Source organism: Hypanus sabinus, chromosome 10 (assembly GCF_030144855.1).
Source record: "Hypanus sabinus isolate sHypSab1 chromosome 10, sHypSab1.hap1, whole genome shotgun sequence".
NCBI classification, from domain to species: domain Eukaryota; kingdom Metazoa; phylum Chordata; class Chondrichthyes; order Myliobatiformes; family Dasyatidae; genus Hypanus; species Hypanus sabinus.
The window spans coordinates 17,261,647-17,282,286 of NC_082715.1; the positions used below are offsets into that span (position 1 = coordinate 17,261,647).

Genomic DNA, 20,640 nt, shown 5'->3' on the forward strand with positions numbered 1-20,640 from the left:
CTGAACAACCCCTATAATCCTCATAATTTCTAGCGAGTAACGACCCAGCCTGAACAACCCCTATAATCCTCCTAATTTCCAGCGAGTAACGACCCAGCCTGAACAACCCCTATAATCCTCCTATTTTCCAGCGAGTAACGACCCAGCCTGAACAACCCCTATAATCCTCCTAATTTCCAGCGAGTAACGACCCAGCCTGAACAACCCCTATAATCCTTCTAATTTCCAGCGAGTAACGACCCAGCCTGAACAAGCCCTATAATCCTAATTTCCAGCCAGTAACGACCCAGCCTGAACAACCCCTATAATCCTAATTTCCAGCGAGTAACGACCCAGCCTGAACAACCCCTATAATCCTCCTAATTTCCAGCAAGTAACGACCCAGCCTGACCAACCCCTATAATCCCTCCTAATTTCCAGCGAGTAACGACCCAGCCTGAACAACCCCTATAATCCCTAATTTCCAGCGAGTAATGACCCAGCCTGAACAACCCCTATAATCCTAATTTCCAGCGAGTAACGACCCAGCCTGAACATTCCCTATAATCCTCCTATTTTACAGCCAGTAATGACCCAGCCTGAACAACCCCTATAATCCTAATTTCCAGCGAGTAACGACCCAGCCTGAACAACCCCTATAATCCTCCTAATTTCCAGCCAGTAACGACCCAGCCTGAACAACCCCTATAATCCTCCTAATTTCCAGCGTGTAACGACCCAGCCTGAACAACCCCTATAATCGTAATTTCCAGCCAGTAACAACCCAGCCTGAACAACCCCTATAATCCTAATTTCCAGCGAGAAACGACCCAGCCTGAACAACCCCTATAATCCTAATTTCCAGCGAGTAACGACCCAGCCTGAACAACCCGTATAATCCTAATTTCCAGCGAGTAACGACCCAGCCTGAACAACCCCTATAATCCTCCTAATTTCCAGCGAGTAACGACCCAGCCTGAACAACCCCTATAATCCTCATAATTTCTAGCGAGTAACGACCCAGCCTGAACAACCCCTATAATCCTCCTAATTTCCAGCGATTAACGACCCAGCCTGAACAACCCCTATAATGCTCCTAATTTCCAGCGAGTAACGACCCAGCCTGAACAACCCCTATAATCCTAATTTCCTGCAAGTAACGACCCAGCCTGAACAACCCCTATAATCCTAATTTCCAGCAAGTAATGACCCAGCCTGAACAACCCCTATAATCCTCCTAATTTCCAGCCAGTAACGACCTGGACTGAACAACCCCTATAATACCTAATTTCCAGCGAGTAATGACCCAGCCTGAACAACCCCTATAATCCAAATTTCCAGCGAGTAACGACCCAGCCTGAACATTCCCTATAATACTCCTATTTTCCAGCCAGTTACGACCCAGCCTGAACAACCACTATAATCCTAATTTCCAGCAACTAACGACCCAGCCTAAACAACCCCTATAATCCTCCTAATTTCCAGGCAGTAACGACCCAGCCTGAACAACCCCTAGAATCCTCCTATTTTCCAGCGAGTAACGACCCAGCCTGAACAACCCCTATAATCCTCCTAATATCCAGCGAGTAACGACCCAGCCTGAACAACCCCTATAATCCTTCTAATTTCCAGCGAGTAACGGCCCAGCCTGAACAAGCCCTATAATCCTAATTTCCAGCCAGTAACGACCCAGCCTGAACAACCCCTATAATCCTAATTTCCAGCGAGTAACGACCCAGCCTGAACAACCCCTATAATCCTCCTAATTTCCAGCAAGTAACGACCCAGCCTGACCAACCCCTATAATCCCTCCTAATTTCCAGCGAGTAACGACCCAGCCTGAACAACCCCTATAATCCCTAATTTCCAGCGAGTAATGACCCAGCCTGAACAACCCCTATAATCCTAATTTCCAGCGAGTAACGACCCAGCCTGAATATTCCCTATAATCCTCCTATTTTACAGCCAGTAATGACCCAGCCTGAACAACCCCTATAATCCTAATTTCCAGCGAGTAACGACCCAGCCTGAACAACCCCTATAATCCTCCTAATTTCCAGCCAGTAACGACCCAGCCTGAACAACCCCTATAATCCTCCTAATTTCCAGCGTGTAACGACCCAGCCTGAACAACCCCTATAATCGTAATTTCCAGCCAGTAACGACCCAGCCTGAACAACCCCTATAATCCTAATTTCCAGCAATAAAGACCCAGCCTGATTAACCCCTATAATCCTCCTAATTTCCAGCGAGTAACGACCCAGCCTGAACAACCCCTATATTCCTAATTTCCAGCAAGTAACGACACAGCCTGAACAACCCCTATAATCCTAATTTCCAGCCAGTAACGACCCAGCCTGAACAACCCTTATAATCCTCCTAATTTCCAGCGAGTAACGACCCAGCCTGAACAACCCGTATAATCCTAATTTCCAGCGAGTAACGACCCAGCCTGAACAACCCCTATAATCCTCCTAATTTCCAGCGAGTAACGACCCAGCCTGAACAACCCCTATAATCCTCATAATTTCTAGCGAGTAACGACCCAGCCTGAACAACCCCTATATTCCTCCTAATTTCCAGCGATTAACGACCCAGCCTGAACAACCCCTATAATGCTCCTAATTTCCAGCGAGTAAGGACCCAGCCTCTACAACCCCTATAATCCTCCTAATTTCCAGCGAGTAACGACCCAGCCTGAACAACCCCTATAATCCTCCTAATTTCCAGCAAGTAATGACCCAGCCTGAACAACCCCTATAATCCTCCTAATTTCCAATGAGTAACGACCCAGCCTGACCAACCCCTATAATCCTCCTAATTTCCAGCGAGTAACGACCCAGCCTGAACAACCCCTATAATCCTAATTTCCAGCAATAATGACACTGCCTGAACAACCCCTATAATCCTCCTAATTTCCAGCGAGTAACGACCCAGCCTGAACAACCCCTATAATCCTCCTAATTTCCAGCGAGTAACGACGCAGCCTGAACAACCCCTATAATCCTCCTAATTTCCAGCGAGTAACGACCCAGCCTGAACAACCCCTATAATCCTCCTAATTTCCAGCGAGTAACGACCCAGCCTGAACAACCCCTATAATCCTAATTTCCAGTGAGTAACGACCCAGCCTGAACAACCCCTATAATCCTCCTAATTTCCAGCGAGTAACGACCCAGCCTGAACAACCCCTATAATCCTAATTTCCAGTGAGTAACGACCCAGCCTGAACAACCCCTATAATCCTCCTAATTTCCAGCGAGTAACGACCCAGCCTGAACAACCCCTATAATCCTAATTTCCAGTGAGTAACGACCCAGCCTGAACAACCCCTATAATCCTCCTAACTTCCAGCGAGTAACGACCCAGCCTGAACAACCCCTATAATCCTCCTAATTTCCAGCGAGTAACGACCCAGCCTGAACAACCCCTATAATCCTAATTTCCTGCAAGTAATGACCCAGCCTGAACAACCCCTATAATCCTCCTAATTTCCAGCGAGTAACGACCCAGCCTGTACAACCCCTATAATCCTCCTAATTTCCAGCGAGTAACGACCCAGCCTGAACAACCCCTATAATCCTCCTAATTTCCAGCAAGTAATGACCCAGCCTGAACAACCCATATAATCCTCATAATTTCCAGTGAGTAACGACCCAGCCTGAACAACCCCTATAATCCTCCTAGTTTCCAGCCAGTAACGACCCAGTCTGAACAACATATAAACCTCCTAATTTCCAGCAAGTAACGACCCAGCCTGAACAGCCCCTATAATCCCTAATTTCCAGCGAGTAATGTCCCTGCCTGAACAACCCCTATAATCCTAATTTCCAGCGAGTAACGACCCAGCCTGAACAACCCCTATAATCCCTAATTTCCAGCGAGTAACGACCCAGCCTGAACAACCCCTATAATCCTAATTAACAGCGAGTAACGACCCAGCCTGAACAGTCCCTATAATCCTCCTAATTTCCAGCCAGTAACGACCCAGCCTGAACAAACCCTATAATCCTAATTTCCAGCAGTAATGACCCAGCCTGAACAACCCCTATAATCCTCCTAATTTCCAGCGAGTAACGACCCAGCCTGAACAACCCCTATATTCTTAATTTCCAGCATGTAACGACACAGCCTGAACAACCCCTATAATCATAATTTCCAGCCAGTAACGACCCAGCCTGAACAATCCCTATAATCCTAATTTCCAGTGAGTAATGACCCAGCCAGAACAACCCTTATAATCCTCCTAATTTCCAGCGAGTAACGACCCAGCCTGAACAATCCCTATAATCCTCCTAATTTCCAGCAAGTAATGACCCAGCCTGAACAACCCCTATAATCCACATAATTTCCAGTGAGTAACGACCCAGCCTGAACAACCCCTATAATCCTCCTAATTTCCAGCCAGTAACGACCCAGTCTGAACAACGTATAAACCTCCTAATTTCCAGCAAGTAACGACCCAGCCTGAACAGCCCCTATAATCCCTAATTTCCAGCGAGTAATGTCCCTGCCTGAACAACCCCTATAATCCTAATTTCCAGCGAGTAACGACCCAGCCTGAACAACCCCTATAATCCTCCTAATTTCCAGCCAGTAACGACCCAGCCTGAACAACCCCTATAATCCTCCTAATTTCCAGCGTGTAACGACCCAGCCTGAACAACCCCTATAATCGTAATTTCCAGCCAGTAACGACCCAGCCTGAACAACCCCTATAATCCTAATTTCCAGCGAGAAACGACCCAGCCTGAACAACCCCTATAATCCTAATTTCCAGCGAGTAACGACCCAGCCTGAACAACCCGTATAATCCTAATTTCCAGCGAGTAACGACCCAGCCTGAACAACCCCTATAATCCTCCTAATTTCCAGCGAGTAACGACCCAGCCTGAACAACCCCTATAATCCTCATAATTTCTAGCGAGTAACGACCCAGCCTGAACAACCCCTATAATCCTCCTAATTTCCAGCGATTAACGACCCAGCCTGAACAACCCCTATAATGCTCCTAATTTCCAGTGAGTAAGGACCCAGCCTCTACAACCCCTATAATCCTCCTAATTTCCAGCGATTAACGACCCAGCCTGAACAACCCCTATAATCCTCCTAATTTCCAGCAAGTAATGACCCAGCCTGAACAACCCCTATAATCCTCCTAATTTCCAATGAGTAACGATCCAGCCTGACCAACCCCTATAATCCTCCTAATTTCCAGCGAGTAACGACCCAGCCTGAACAACCCCTATAATCCTAATTTCCAGCAATAATGACACTGCCTGAACAACCCCTATAATCCTCCTAATTTCCAGCGAGTAACGACCCAGCCTGAACAACCCCTATAATCCTCCTAATTTCCAGCGAGTAACGACGCAGCCTGAACAACCCCTATAATCCTCCTAATTTCCAGCGAGTAACGACCCAGCCTGAACAACCCCTATAATCCTCCTAATTTCCAGCGAGTAACGACCCAGCCTGAACAACCCCTATAATCCTAATTTCCAGTGAGTAACGACCCAGCCTGAACAACCCCTATAATCCTCCTAATTTCCAGCGAGTAACGACCCAGCCTGAACAACCCCTATAATCCTAATTTCCAGTGAGTAACGACCCAGCCTGAACAACCCCTATAATCCTCCTAATTTCCAGCGAGTAACGACCCAGCCTGAACAACCCCTATAATCCTAATTTCCAGTGAGTAACGACCCAGCCTGAACAACCCCTATAATCCTCCTAACTTCCAGCGAGTAACGACCCAGCCTGAACAACCCCTATAATCCTCCTAATTTCCAGCGAGTAACGACCCAGCCTGAACAACCCCTATAATCCTCCTAATTTCCAGCGAGTAACGACCCAGCCTGAACAACCCCTATAATCCTCCTAATTTCCAGCGAGTAACGACCCAGCCTGAACAACCCCTATAATCCTAATTTCCAGCAAGTAATGACCCAGCCTGAACAACCCCTATAATCCTCCTAATTTCCAGCCAGTAACGACCTGGACTGAACAACCCCTATAATACCTAATTTCCAGCGAGTAATGACCCAGCCTGAACAACCCCTATAATCCAAATTTCCAGCGAGTAACGACCCAGCCTGAACATTCCCTATAATACTCCTATTTTCCAGCCAGTTACGACCCAGCCTGAACAACCACTATAATCCTAATTTCCAGCAACTAACTACCCAGCCTAAACAACCCCTATAATCCTCCTAATTTCCAGGCAGTAACGACCCAGCCTGAACAACCCCTATAATCCTCCTATTTTCCAGCGAGTAACGACTCAGCCTGAACAACCCCTATAATCCTCCTAATTTCCAGCCAGTAACGACCCAGCCTGAACAACCCCTATAATCCTCCTAATTTCCAGTGAGAAACGACCCAGCCTGAACAACCCCTATAATCCTAATTTCCAGCAAGTAACGACTCAGCCTGAACAACCCCTATAATCCTCCTAATTTCCAGCAAGTAATGACCCAGCCTGAACAACCACTATAATCCTCATAATTTCCAGTGAGTAACGACCCAGCCTGTACAACCCCTATAATCCTCCTAATTTCCAGCCAGTAACGACCCAGCCTGAACAACCCCTATAATCCTCCTAATTTCCAGCGAGTAACGACCCAGCCTGAACAACCCCTATAATCCTCCTAATTTCCAGCAAGTAAAGACCCAGCCTGAACAGCCCCTATAATCCCTAATTTCCAGCGAGTAATGTCCCTGCCTGAACAACCCCTATAATCCTAATTTCCAGCGAGTAACGACCCAGCCTGAACAACCCCTATAATCCCTAATTTCCAGCGAGTAACGACCCAGCCTGAACAACCCCTATAATCCTAATTAACAGCGAGTAACGACCCAGCCTGAACAATCCCTATAATCCTCCTAATTTCCAGCCAGTAACGACCCAGCCTGAACAAACCCTATAATCCTAATTTCCAGCAATAATGACCCAGCCTGAACAACCCCTATAATCCTCCTAATTTCCAGCGAGTAACGACCCAGCCTGAACAACCCCTATATTCCTAATTTCCAGCAAGTAACGACACAGCCTGAACAACCCCTATAATCCTAATTTCCAGCCAGTAACGACCCAGCCTGAACAACCCCTATAATCCTCCTAATTTCCAGCGAGTAACGACCCAGCCTGAACAACCCCTATAATCCTAATTTCCAGCAAGTAATGACCCAGCCTGAACAACCCCTATAATCCTCCTAATTTCCAGCCAGTAACGACCTGGACTGAACAACCCCTATAATACCTAATTTCCAGCGAGTAATGACCCAGCCTGAACAACCCCTATAATCCAAATTTCCAGCGAGTAACGACCCAGCCTGAACATTCCCTATAATACTCCTATTTTCCAGCCAGTTACGACCCAGCCTGAAAAACCACTATAATCCTAATTTCCAGCAACTAACGACCCAGCCTAAACAACCCCTATAATCCTCCTAATTTCCAGGCAGTAACGACCCAGCCTGAACAACCCCTATAATCCTCCTATTTTCCAGCGAGTAACGACCCAGCCTGAACAACCCCTATAATCCTCCTAATTTCCAGCGAGTAACGACCCAGCCTGAACAACCCCTATAATCCTTCTAATTTCCAGCGAGTAACGACCCAGCCTGAACAAGCCCTATAATCCTAATTTCCAGCCAGTAACGACCCAGCCTGAACAACCCCTATAATCCTAATTTCCAGCGAGTAACGACCCAGCCTGAACAACCCCTATAATCCTCCTAATTTCCAGCAAGTAACGACCCAGCCTGACCAACCCCTATAATCCCTCCTAATTTCCAGCGAGTAACGACCCAGCCTGAACAACCCCTATAATCCCTAATTTCCAGCGAGTAATGACCCAGCCTGAACAACCCCTATAATCCTAATTTCCAGCGAGTAACGACCCAGCCTGAACATTCCCTATAATCCTCCTATTTTACAGCCAGTAATGACCCAGCCTGAACAACCCCTATAATCCTAATTTCCAGCGAGTAACGACCCAGCCTGAACAACCCCTATAATCCTCCTAATTTCCAGCCAGTAACGACCCAGCCTGAACAACCCCTATAATCCTCCTAATTTCCAGCGTGTAACGACCCAGCCTGAACAACCCCTATAATCGTAATTTCCAGCCAGTAACAACCCAGCCTGAACAACCCCTATAATCCTAATTTCCAGCGAGAAACGACCCAGCCTGAACAACCCCTATAATCCTAATTTCCAGCGAGTAACGACCCAGCCTGAACAACCCGTATAATCCTAATTTCCCGCGAGTAACGACCCAGCCTGAACAACCCCTATAATCCTCCTAATTTCCAGCGAGTAACGACCCAGCCTGAACAACCCCTATAATCCTCATAATTTCTAGCGAGTAACGACCCAGCCTGAACAACCCCTATAATCCTCCTAATTTCCAGCGAGTAACGACCCAGCCTGAACAACCCCTATAATCCTCCTATTTTCCAGCGAGTAACGACCCAGCCTGAACAACCCCTATAATCCTCCTAATTTCCAGCGAGTAACGACCCAGCCTGAACAACCCCTATAATCCTTCTAATTTCCAGCGAGTAACGACCCAGCCTGAACAAGCCCTATAATCCTAATTTCCAGCCAGTAACGACCCAGCCTGAACAACCCCTATAATCCTAATTTCCAGCGAGTAACGACCCAGCCTGAACAACGCCTATAATCCTCCTAATTTCCAGCAAGTAACGACCCAGCCTGACCAACCCCTATAATCCCTCCTAATTTCCAGCGAGTAACGACCCAGCCTGAACAACCCCTATAATCCCTAATTTCCAGCGAGTAATGACCCAGCCTGAACAACCCCTATAATCCTAATTTCCAGCGAGTAACGACCCAGCCTGAACATTCCCTATAATCCTCCTATTTTACAGCCAGTAATGACCCAGCCTGAACAACCCCTATAATCCTAATTTCCAGCGAGTAACGACCCAGCCTGAACAACCCCTATAATCCTCCTAATTTCCAGCCAGTAACGACCCAGCCTGAACAACCCCTATAATCCTCCTAATTTCCAGCGTGTAACGACCCAGCCTGAACAACCCCTATAATCGTAATTTCCAGCCAGTAACAACCCAGCCTGAACAACCCCTATAATCCTAATTTCCAGCGAGAAACGACCCAGCCTGAACAACCCCTATAATCCTAATTTCCAGCGAGTAACGACCCAGCCTGAACAACCCGTATAATCCTAATTTCCCGCGAGTAACGACCCAGCCTGAACAACCCCTATAATCCTCCTAATTTCCAGCGAGTAACGACCCAGCCTGAACAACCCCTATAATCCTCATAATTTCTAGCGAGTAACGACCCAGCCTGAACAACCCCTATAATCCTCCTAATTTCCAGCGATTAACGACCCAGCCTGAACAACCCCTATAATGCTCCTAATTTCCAGCGAGTAACGACCCAGCCTGAACAACCCCTATAATCCTAATTTCCTGCAAGTAACGACCCAGCCTGAACAACCCCTATAATCCTAATTTCCAGCAAGTAATGACCCAGCCTGAACAACCCCTATAATCCTCCTAATTTCCAGCCAGTAACGACCTGGACTGAACAACCCCTATAATACCTAATTTCCAGCGAGTAATGACCCAGCCTGAACAACCCCTATAATCCAAATTTCCAGCGAGTAACGACCCAGCCTGAACATTCCCTATAATACTCCTATTTTCCAGCCAGTTACGACCCAGCCTGAACAACCACTATAATCCTAATTTCCAGCAACTAACGACCCAGCCTAAACAACCCCTATAATCCTCCTAATTTCCAGGCAGTAACGACCCAGCCTGAACAACCCCTAGAATCCTCCTATTTTCCAGCGAGTAACGACCCAGCCTGAACAACCTCTATAATCCTCCTAATATCCAGCGAGTAACGACCCAGCCTGAACAACCCCTATAATCCTTCTAATTTCCAGCGAGTAACGGCCCAGCCTGAACAAGCCCTATAATCCTAATTTCCAGCCAGTAACGACCCAGCCTGAACAACCCCTATAATCCTAATTTCCAGCGAGTAACGACCCAGCCTGAACAACCCCTATAATCCTCCTAATTTCCAGCAAGTAACGACCCAGCCTGACCAACCCCTATAATCCCTCCTAATTTCCAGCGAGTAACGACCCAGCCTGAACAACCCCTATAATCCCTAATTTCCAGCGAGTAATGACCCAGCCTGAACAACCCCTATAATCCTAATTTCCAGCGAGTAACGACCCAGCCTGAATATTCCCTATAATCCTCCTATTTTACAGCCAGTAATGACCCAGCCTGAACAACCCCTATAATCCTAATTTCCAGCGAGTAACGACCCAGCCTGAACAACCCCTATAATCCTCCTAATTTCCAGCCAGTAACGACCCAGCCTGAACAACCCCTATAATCCTCCTAATTTCCAGCGTGTAACGACCCAGCCTGAACAACCCCTATAATCGTAATTTCCAGCCAGTAACGACCCAGCCTGAACAACCCCTATAATCCTAATTTCCAGCAATAAAGACCCAGCCTGATTAACCCCTATAATCCTCCCAATTTCCAGCGAGTAACGACCCAGCCTGAACAACCCCTATATTCCTAATTTCCAGCAAGTAACGACACAGCCTGAACAACCCCTATAATCCTAATTTCCAGCCAGTAACGACCCAGCCTGAACAACCCTTATAATCCTCCTAATTTCCAGCGAGTAACGACCCAGCCTGAACAACCCGTATAATCCTAATTTCCAGCGAGTAACGACCCAGCCTGAACAACCCCTATAATCCTCCTAATTTCCAGCGAGTAACGACCCAGCCTGAACAACCCCTATAATCCTCATAATTTCTAGCGAGTAACGACCCAGCCTGAACAACCCCTATATTCCTCCTAATTTCCAGCGATTAACGACCCAGCCTGAACAACCCCTATAATGCTCCTAATTTCCAGCGAGTAAGGACCCAGCCTCTACAACCCCTATAATCCTCCTAATTTCCAGCGAGTAACGACCCAGCCTGAACAACCCCTATAATCCTCCTAATTTCCAGCAAGTAATGACCCAGCCTGAACAACCCCTATAATCCTCCTAATTTCCAATGAGTAACGACCCAGCCTGACCAACCCCTATAATCCTCCTAATTTCCAGCGAGTAACGACCCAGCCTGAACAACCCCTATAATCCTAATTTCCAGCAATAATGACACTGCCTGAACAACCCCTATAATCCTCCTAATTTCCAGCGAGTAACGACCCAGCCTGAACAACCCCTATAATCCTCCTAATTTCCAGCGAGTAACGACGCAGCCTGAACAACCCCTATAATCCTCCTAATTTCCAGCGAGTAACGACCCAGCCTGAACAACCCCTATAATCCTCCTAATTTCCAGCGAGTAACGACCCAGCCTGAACAACCCCTATAATCCTAATTTCCAGTGAGTAACGACCCAGCCTGAACAACCCCTATAATCCTCCTAATTTCCAGCGAGTAACGACCCAGCCTGAACAACCCCTATAATCCTAATTTCCAGTGAGTAACGACCCAGCCTGAACAACCCCTATAATCCTCCTAATTTCCAGCGAGTAACGACCCAGCCTGAACAACCCCTATAATCCTAATTTCCAGTGAGTAACGACCCAGCCTGAACAACCCCTATAATCCTCCTAACTTCCAGCGAGTAACGACCCAGCCTGAACAACCCCTATAATCCTCCTAATTTCCAGCGAGTAACGACCCAGCCTGAACAACCCCTATAATCCTAATTTCCTGCAAGTAATGACCCAGCCTGAACAACCCCTATAATCCTCCTAATTTCCAGCGAGTAACGACCCAGCCTGTACAACCCCTATAATCCTCCTAATTTCCAGCGAGTAACGACCCAGCCTGAACAACCCCTATAATCCTCCTAATTTCCAGCAAGTAATGACCCAGCCTGAACAACCCATATAATCCTCATAATTTCCAGTGAGTAACGACCCAGCCTGAACAACCCCTATAATCCTCCTAGTTTCCAGCCAGTAACGACCCAGTCTGAACAACATATAAACCTCCTAATTTCCAGCAAGTAACGACCCAGCCTGAACAGCCCCTATAATCCCTAATTTCCAGCGAGTAATGTCCCTGCCTGAACAACCCCTATAATCCTAATTTCCAGCGAGTAACGACCCAGCCTGAACAACCCCTATAATCCCTAATTTCCAGCGAGTAACGACCCAGCCTGAACAACCCCTATAATCCTAATTAACAGCGAGTAACGACCCAGCCTGAACAGTCCCTATAATCCTCCTAATTTCCAGCCAGTAACGACCCAGCCTGAACAAACCCTATAATCCTAATTTCCAGCAGTAATGACCCAGCCTGAACAACCCCTATAATCCTCCTAATTTCCAGCGAGTAACGACCCAGCCTGAACAACCCCTATATTCTTAATTTCCAGCATGTAACGACACAGCCTGAACAACCCCTATAATCATAATTTCCAGCCAGTAACGACCCAGCCTGAACAATCCGTATAATCCTAATTTCCAGTGAGTAATGACCCAGCCAGAACAACCCTTATAATCCTCCTAATTTCCAGCGAGTAACGACCCAGCCTGAACAATCCCTATAATCCTCCTAATTTCCAGCAAGTAATGACCCAGCCTGAACAACCCCTATAATCCACATAATTTCCAGTGAGTAACGACCCAGCCTGAACAACCCCTATAATCCTCCTAATTTCCAGCCAGTAACGACCCAGTCTGAACAACGTATAAACCTCCTAATTTCCAGCAAGTAACGACCCAGCCTGAACAGCCCCTATAATCCCTAATTTCCAGCGAGTAATGTCCCTGCCTGAACAACCCCTATAATCCTAATTTCCAGCGAGTAACGACCCAGCCTGAACAACCCCTATAATCCTCCTAATTTCCAGCCAGTAACGACCCAGCCTGAACAACCCCTATAATCCTCCTAATTTCCAGCGTGTAACGACCCAGCCTGAACAACCCCTATAATCGTAATTTCCAGCCAGTAACGACCCAGCCTGAGCAACCCCTATAATCCTAATTTCCAGCGAGAAACGACCCAGCCTGAACAACCCCTATAATCCTAATTTCCAGCGAGTAACGACCCAGCCTGAACAACCCGTATAATCCTAATTTCCAGCGAGTAACGACCCAGCCTGAACAACCCCTATAATCCTCCTAATTTCCAGCGAGTAACGACCCAGCCTGAACAACCCCTATAATCCTCATAATTTCTAGCGAGTAACGACCCAGCCTGAACAACCCCTATAATCCTCCTAATTTCCAGCGATTAACGACCCAGCCTGAACAACCCCTATAATGCTCCTAATTTCCAGTGAGTAAGGACCCAGCCTCTACAACCCCTATAATCCTCCTAATTTCCAGCGATTAACGACCCAGCCTGAACAACCCCTATAATCCTCCTAATTTCCAGCAAGTAATGACCCAGCCTGAACAACCCCTATAATCCTCCTAATTTCCAATGAGTAACGATCCAGCCTGACCAACCCCTATAATCCTCCTAATTTCCAGCGAGTAACGACCCAGCCTGAACAACCCCTATAATCCTAATTTCCAGCAATAATGACACTGCCTGAACAACCCCTATAATCCTCCTAATTTCCAGCGAGTAACGACCCAGCCTGAACAACCCCTATAATCCTCCTAATTTCCAGCGAGTAACGACGCAGCCTGAACAACCCCTATAATCCTCCTAATTTCCAGCGAGTAACGACCCAGCCTGAACAACCCCTATAATCCTCCTAATTTCCAGCGAGTAACGACCCAGCCTGAACAACCCCTATAATCCTAATTTCCAGTGAGTAACGACCCAGCCTGAACAACCCCTATAATCCTCCTAATTTCCAGCGAGTAACGACCCAGCCTGAACAACCCCTATAATCCTAATTTCCAGTGAGTAACGACCCAGCCTGAACAACCCCTATAATCCTCCTAATTTCCAGCGAGTAACGACCCAGCCTGAACAACCCCTATAATCCTAATTTCCAGTGAGTAACGACCCAGCCTGAACAACCCCTATAATCCTCCTAACTTCCAGCGAGTAACGACCCAGCCTGAACAACCCCTATAATCCTCCTAATTTCCAGCGAGTAACGACCCAGCCTGAACAACCCCTATAATCCTCCTAATTTCCAGCGAGTAACGACCCAGCCTGAACAACCCCTATAATCCTCCTAATTTCCAGCGAGTAACGACCCAGCCTGAACAACCCCTATAATCCTAATTTCCAGCAAGTAATGACCCAGCCTGAACAACCCCTATAATCCTCCTAATTTCCAGCCAGTAACGACCTGGACTGAACAACCCCTATAATACCTAATTTCCAGCGAGTAATGACCCAGCCTGAACAACCCCTATAATCCAAATTTCCAGCGAGTAACGACCCAGCCTGAACATTCCCTATAATACTCCTATTTTCCAGCCAGTTACGACCCAGCCTGAACAACCACTATAATCCTAATTTCCAGCAACTAACTACCCAGCCTAAACAACCCCTATAATCCTCCTAATTTCCAGGCAGTAACGACCCAGCCTGAACAACCCCTATAATCCTCCTATTTTCCAGCGAGTAACGACCCAGCCTGAACAACCCCTATAATCCTCCTAATTTCCAGCGAGTAACGACCCAGCCTGAACAACCCCTATAATCCTTCTAATTTCCAGCGAGTAACGACCCAGCCTGAACAAGCCCTATAATCCTAATTTCCAGCCAGTAACGACCCAGCCTGAACAACCCCTATAATCCTAATTTCCAGCGAGTAACGACCCAGCCTGAACAACCCCTATAATCCTCCTAATTTCCAGCAAGTAACGACCCAGCCTGACCAACCCCTATAATCCCTCCTAATTTCCAGCGAGTAACGACCCAGCCTGAACAACCCCTATAATCCCTAATTTCCAGCGAGTAATGACCCAGCCTGAACAACCCCTATAATCCTAATTTCCAGCGAGTAACGACCCAGCCTGAACATTCCCTATAATCCTCTTATTTTACAGCCAGTAATGACCCAGCCTGAACAACCCCTATAATCCTAATTTCCAGCGAGTAACGACCCAGCCTGAACAACCCCTATAATCCTCCTAATTTCCAGCCAGTAACGACCCAGCCTGAACAACCCCTATAATCCTCCTAATTTCCAGCGTGTAACGACCCAGCCTGAACAACCCCTATAATCGTAATTTCCAGCCAGTAACGACCCAGCCTGAACAACCCCTATAATCCTAATTTCCAGCGAGAAACGACCCAGCCTGAACAACCCCTATAATCCTAATTTCCAGCGAGTAACGACCCAGCCTGAACAACCCCTATAATCCCTAATTTCCAGCGAGTATCGACCCAGCCTGAACAACCCCTATAATCCTAATTAACAGCGAGTAACGACCCAGCCTGAACAGTCCCTATAATCCTCCTAATTTCCAGCCAGTAACGACCCAGCCTGAACAAACCCTATAATCCTAATTTCCAGCAATAATGACCCAGCCTGAACAACCCCTATAATCCTCCTAATTTCCAGCGAGTAACGACCCAGCCTGAACAACCCCTATATTCCTAATTTCCAGCAAGTAACGACACAGCCTGAACAACCCCTATAATCCTAATTTCCAGCCGGTAACGACCCAGCCTGAACAACCCCTATAATCCTAATTAACAGCGAGTAACGACCCAGCCTGAACAGTCCCTATAATCCTCCTAATTTCCAGCCAGTAACGACCCAGCCTGAACAAACCCTATAATCCTAATTTCCAGCAGTAATGACCCAGCCTGAACAACCCCTATAATCCTCCTAATTTCCAGCGAGTAACGACCCAGCCTGAACAACCCCTATATTCTTAATTTCCAGCATGTAACGACACAGCCTGAACAACCCCTATAATCATAATTTCCAGCCAGTAACGACCCAGCCTGAACAATCCCTATAATCCTAATTTCCAGTGAGTAATGACCCAGCCAGAACAACCCTTATAATCCTCCTAATTTCCAGCGAGTAACGACCCAGCCTGAACAATCCCTATAATCCTCCTAATTTCCAGCAAGTAATGACCCAGCCTGAACAACCCCTATAATCCACATAATTTCCAGTGAGTAACGACCCAGCCTGAACAACCCCTATAATCCTCCTAATTTCCAGCCAGTAACGACCCAGTCTGAACAACGTATAAACCTCCTAATTTCCAGCAAGTAACGACCCAGCCTGAACAGCCCCTATAATCCCTAATTTCCAGCGAGTAATGTCCCTGCCTGAACAACCCCTATAATCCTAATTTCCAGCGAGTAACGACCCAGCCTGAACAACCCCTATAATCCTCCTAATTTCCAGCCAGTAACGACCCAGCCTGAACAACCCCTATAATCCTCCTAATTTCCAGCGTGTAACGACCCAGCCTGAACAACCCCTATAATCGTAATTTCCAGCCAGTAACGACCCAGCCTGAACAACCCCTATAATCCTAATTTCCAGCGAGAAACGACCCAGCCTGAACAACCCCTATAATCCTAATTTCCAGCGAGTAACGACCCAGCCTGAACAACCCGTATAATCCTAATTTCCAGCGAGTAACGACCCAGCCTGAACAACCCCTATAATCCTCCTAATTTCCAGCGAGTAACGACCCAGCCTGAACAACCCCTATAATCCTCATAATTTCTAGCGAGTAACGACCCAGCCTGAACAACCCCTATAATCCTCCTAATTTCCAGCGATTAACGACCCAGCCTGAACAACCCCTATAATGCTCCTAATTTCCAGTGAGTAAGGACCCAGCCTCTACAACCCCTATAATCCTCCTAATTTCCAGCGATTAACGACCCAGCCTGAACAACCCCTATAATCCTCCTAATTTCCAGCAAGTAATGACCCAGCCTGAACAACCCCTATAATCCTCCTAATTTCCAATGAGTAACGATCCAGCCTGACCAACCCCTATAATCCTCCTAATTTCCAGCGAGTAACGACCCAGCCTGAACAACCCCTATAATCCTAATTTCCAGCAATAATGACACTGCCTGAACAACCCCTATAATCCTCCTAATTTCCAGCGAGTAACGACCCAGCCTGAACAACCCCTATAATCCTCCTAATTTCCAGCGAGTAACGACGCAGCCTGAACAACCCCTATAATCCTCCTAATTTCCAGCGAGTAACGACCCAGCCTGAACAACCCCTATAATCCTCCTAATTTCCAGCGAGTAACGACCCAGCCTGAACAACCCCTATAATCCTAATTTCCAGTGAGTAACGACCCAGCCTGAACAACCCCTATAATCCTCCTAATTTCCAGCGAGTAACGACCCAGCCTGAACAACCCCTATAATCCTAATTTCCAGTGAGTAACGACCCAGCCTGAACAACCCCTATAATCCTCCTAATTTCCAGCGAGTAACGACCCAGCCTGAACAACCCCTATAATCCTAATTTCCAGTGAGTAACGACCCAGCCTGAACAACCCCTATAATCCTCCTAACTTCCAGCGAGTAACGACCCAGCCTGAACAACCCCTATAATCCTCCTAATTTCCAGCGAGTAACGACCCAGCCTGAACAACCCCTATAATCCTCCTAATTTCCAGCGAGTAACGACCCAGCCTGAACAACCCCTATAATCCTCCTAATTTCCAGCGAGTAACGACCCAGCCTGAACAACCCCTATAATCCTAATTTCCAGCAAGTAATGACCCAGCCTGAACAACCCCTATAATCCTCCTAATTTCCAGCCAGTAAAGACCTGGACTGAACAACCCCTATAATACCTAATTTCCAGCGAGTAATGACCCAGCCTGAACAACCCCTATAATCCAAATTTCCAGCGAGTAACGACCCAGCCTGAACATTCCCTATAATACTCCTATTTTCCAGCCAGTTACGACCCAGCCTGAACAACCACTATAATCCTAATTTCCAGCAACTAACTACCCAGCCTAAACAACCCCTATAATCCTCCTAATTTCCAGGCAGTAACGACCCAGCCTGAACAACCCCTATAATCCTCCTATTTTCCAGCGAGTAACGACCCAGCCTGAACAACCCCTATAATCCTCCTAATTTCCAGCGAGTAACGACCCAGCCTGAACAACCCCTATAATCCTTCTAATTTCCAGCGAGTAACGACCCAGCCTGAACAAGCCCTATAATCCTAATTTCCAGCCAGTAACGACCCAGCCTGAACAACCCCTATAATCCTAATTTCCAGCGAGTAACGACCCAGCCTGAACAACCCCTATAATCCTCCTAATTTCCAGCAAGTAACGACCCAGCCTGACCAACCCCTATAATCCCTCCTAATTTCCAGCGAGTAACGACCCAGCCTGAACAACCCCTATAATCCCTAATTTCCAGCGAGTAATGACCCAGCCTGAACAACCCCTATAATCCTAATTTCCAGCGAGTAACGACCCAGCCTGAACATTCCCTATAATCCTCTTATTTTACAGCCAGTAATGACCCAGCCTGAACAACCCCTATAATCCTAATTTCCAGCGAGTAACGACCCAGCCTGAACAACCCCTATAATCCTCCTAATTTCCAGCCAGTAACGACCCAGCCTGAACAACCCCTATAATCCTCCTAATTTCCAGCGTGTAACGACCCAGCCTGAACAACCCCTATAATCGTAATTTCCAGCCAGTAACGACCCAGCCTGAACAACCCCTATAATCCTAATTTCCAGCGAGAAACGACCCAGCCTGAACAACCCCTATAATCCTAATTTCCAGCGAGTAACGACCCAGCCTGAACAACCCCTATAATCCCTAATTTCCAGCGAGTATCGACCCAGCCTGAACAACCCCTATAATCCTAATTAACAGCGAGTAACGACCCAGCCTGAACAGTCCCTATAATCCTCCTAATTTCCAGCCAGTAACGACCCAGCCTGAACAAACCCTATAATCCTAATTTCCAGCAATAATGACCCAGCCTGAACAACCCCTATAATCCTCCTAATTTCCAGCGAGTAACGACCCAGCCTGAACAACCCCTATATTCCTAATTTCCAGCAAGTAACGACACAGCCTGAACAACCCCTATAATCCTAATTTCCAGCCGGTAACGACCCAGCCTGAACAACCCCTATAATCCTAATTTCCAGTGAGTAACGACCCAGCCAGAACAACCCTTATAATCCTCCTAATTTCCAGCGAGTAACGACCCAGCCTGAACAATCCCTATAATCCTCCTAATTTCCAGCGAGTAACGACCCAGCCTGAACAACCCCTATAATCCTCCTAATTTCCAGCGAGTAACGACCCAGCCTGAACAACCCCTATAATCCTAATTTCCAGCAAGTAATGACCCAGCCTGAACAACCCCTATAATCCTCCTAATTTCCAGCCAGTAACGACCTGGACTGAACAACCCCTATAATACCTAATTTCCAGCGAGTAATGACCCAGCCTGAACAACCCCTATAATCCAAATTTCCAGCGAGTAACGACCCAGCCTGAACATTCCCTACAATACTCCTATTTTCCAGCCAGTTACGACCCAGCCTGAACAACCACTATAATCCTAATTTCCAGCAACTAACGACCCAGCCTAAACAACCCCTATAATCCTCCTAATTTCCAGGCAGTAACGACCCAGCCTGAACAACCCCTATAATCCTCCTATTTTCCAGCGAGTAACGACCCAGCCTGAACAACCCCTATAATCCTCCTAATTTCCAGCGAGTAACGACCCAGCCTGAACAACCCCTATAATCCTTCTAATTTCCAGCGAGTAACGACCCAGCCTGAACAAGCCCTATAATCCTAATTTCCAGCCAGTAACGACCCAGCCTGAACAAACCCTATAATCCTAATTTCCAGCGAGTAACGACCCAGCCTGAACAACCCCTATAATCCTCCTAATTTCCAGCAAGTAACGACCCAGCCTGACCAACCCCTATAATCCCTCCTAATTTCCAGCGAGTAACGACCCAGCCTGAACAACCCCTATAATCCCTAATTTCCAGCGAGTAATGACCCAGCCTGAACAACCCCTATAATCCTAATTTCCAGCGAGTAACGACCCAGCCTGAACATTCCCTATAATCCTCTTATTTTACAGCCAGTAATGACCCAGCCTGAACAACCCCTATAATCCTAATTTCCAGCGAGTAACGACCCAGCCTGAACAACCCCTATAATCCTCCTAATTTCCAGCCAGTAACGACCCAGCCTGAACAACCCCTATAATCCTCCTAATTTCCAGCGTGTAACGACCCAGCCTGAACAACCCCTATAATCGTAATTTCCAGCCAGTAACGACCCAGCCTGAACAACCCCTATAATCCTAATTTCCAGCGAGAAACGACCCAGCCTGAACAACCCCTATAATCCTAATTTCCAGCGAGTAACGACCCAGCCTGAACAACCCGTATAATCCTAATTTCCAGCGAGTAACGACACAGCCTGAACAACCCCTATAATCCTCCTAATTTCCAGCGAGTAACGACCCAGCCTGAACAACCCCTATAATCCTTCTAATTTCCAGCGAGTAACGACCCAGCCTGAACAAGCCCTATAATCCTAATTTCCAGCCAGTAACGACCCAGCCTGAACAATCCCTATAATCCTAATTTCCAGCGAGTAACGACCCAGCCTGAACAACCCCTATAATCCTCCTAATTTCCAGCAAGTAACGACCCAGCCTGACCAACCCCT

General features: G+C 47.0%; 1 protein-coding gene across 1 annotated transcript in view; it reads left to right on the forward strand.

Moving 5' to 3' along the window:
• Positions 1 to 20,640, forward strand: part of rfx6 (regulatory factor X, 6) — a 255,737-nt gene that overhangs the window by 106,223 nt on the left and 128,874 nt on the right. The window lies entirely within an intron of this gene.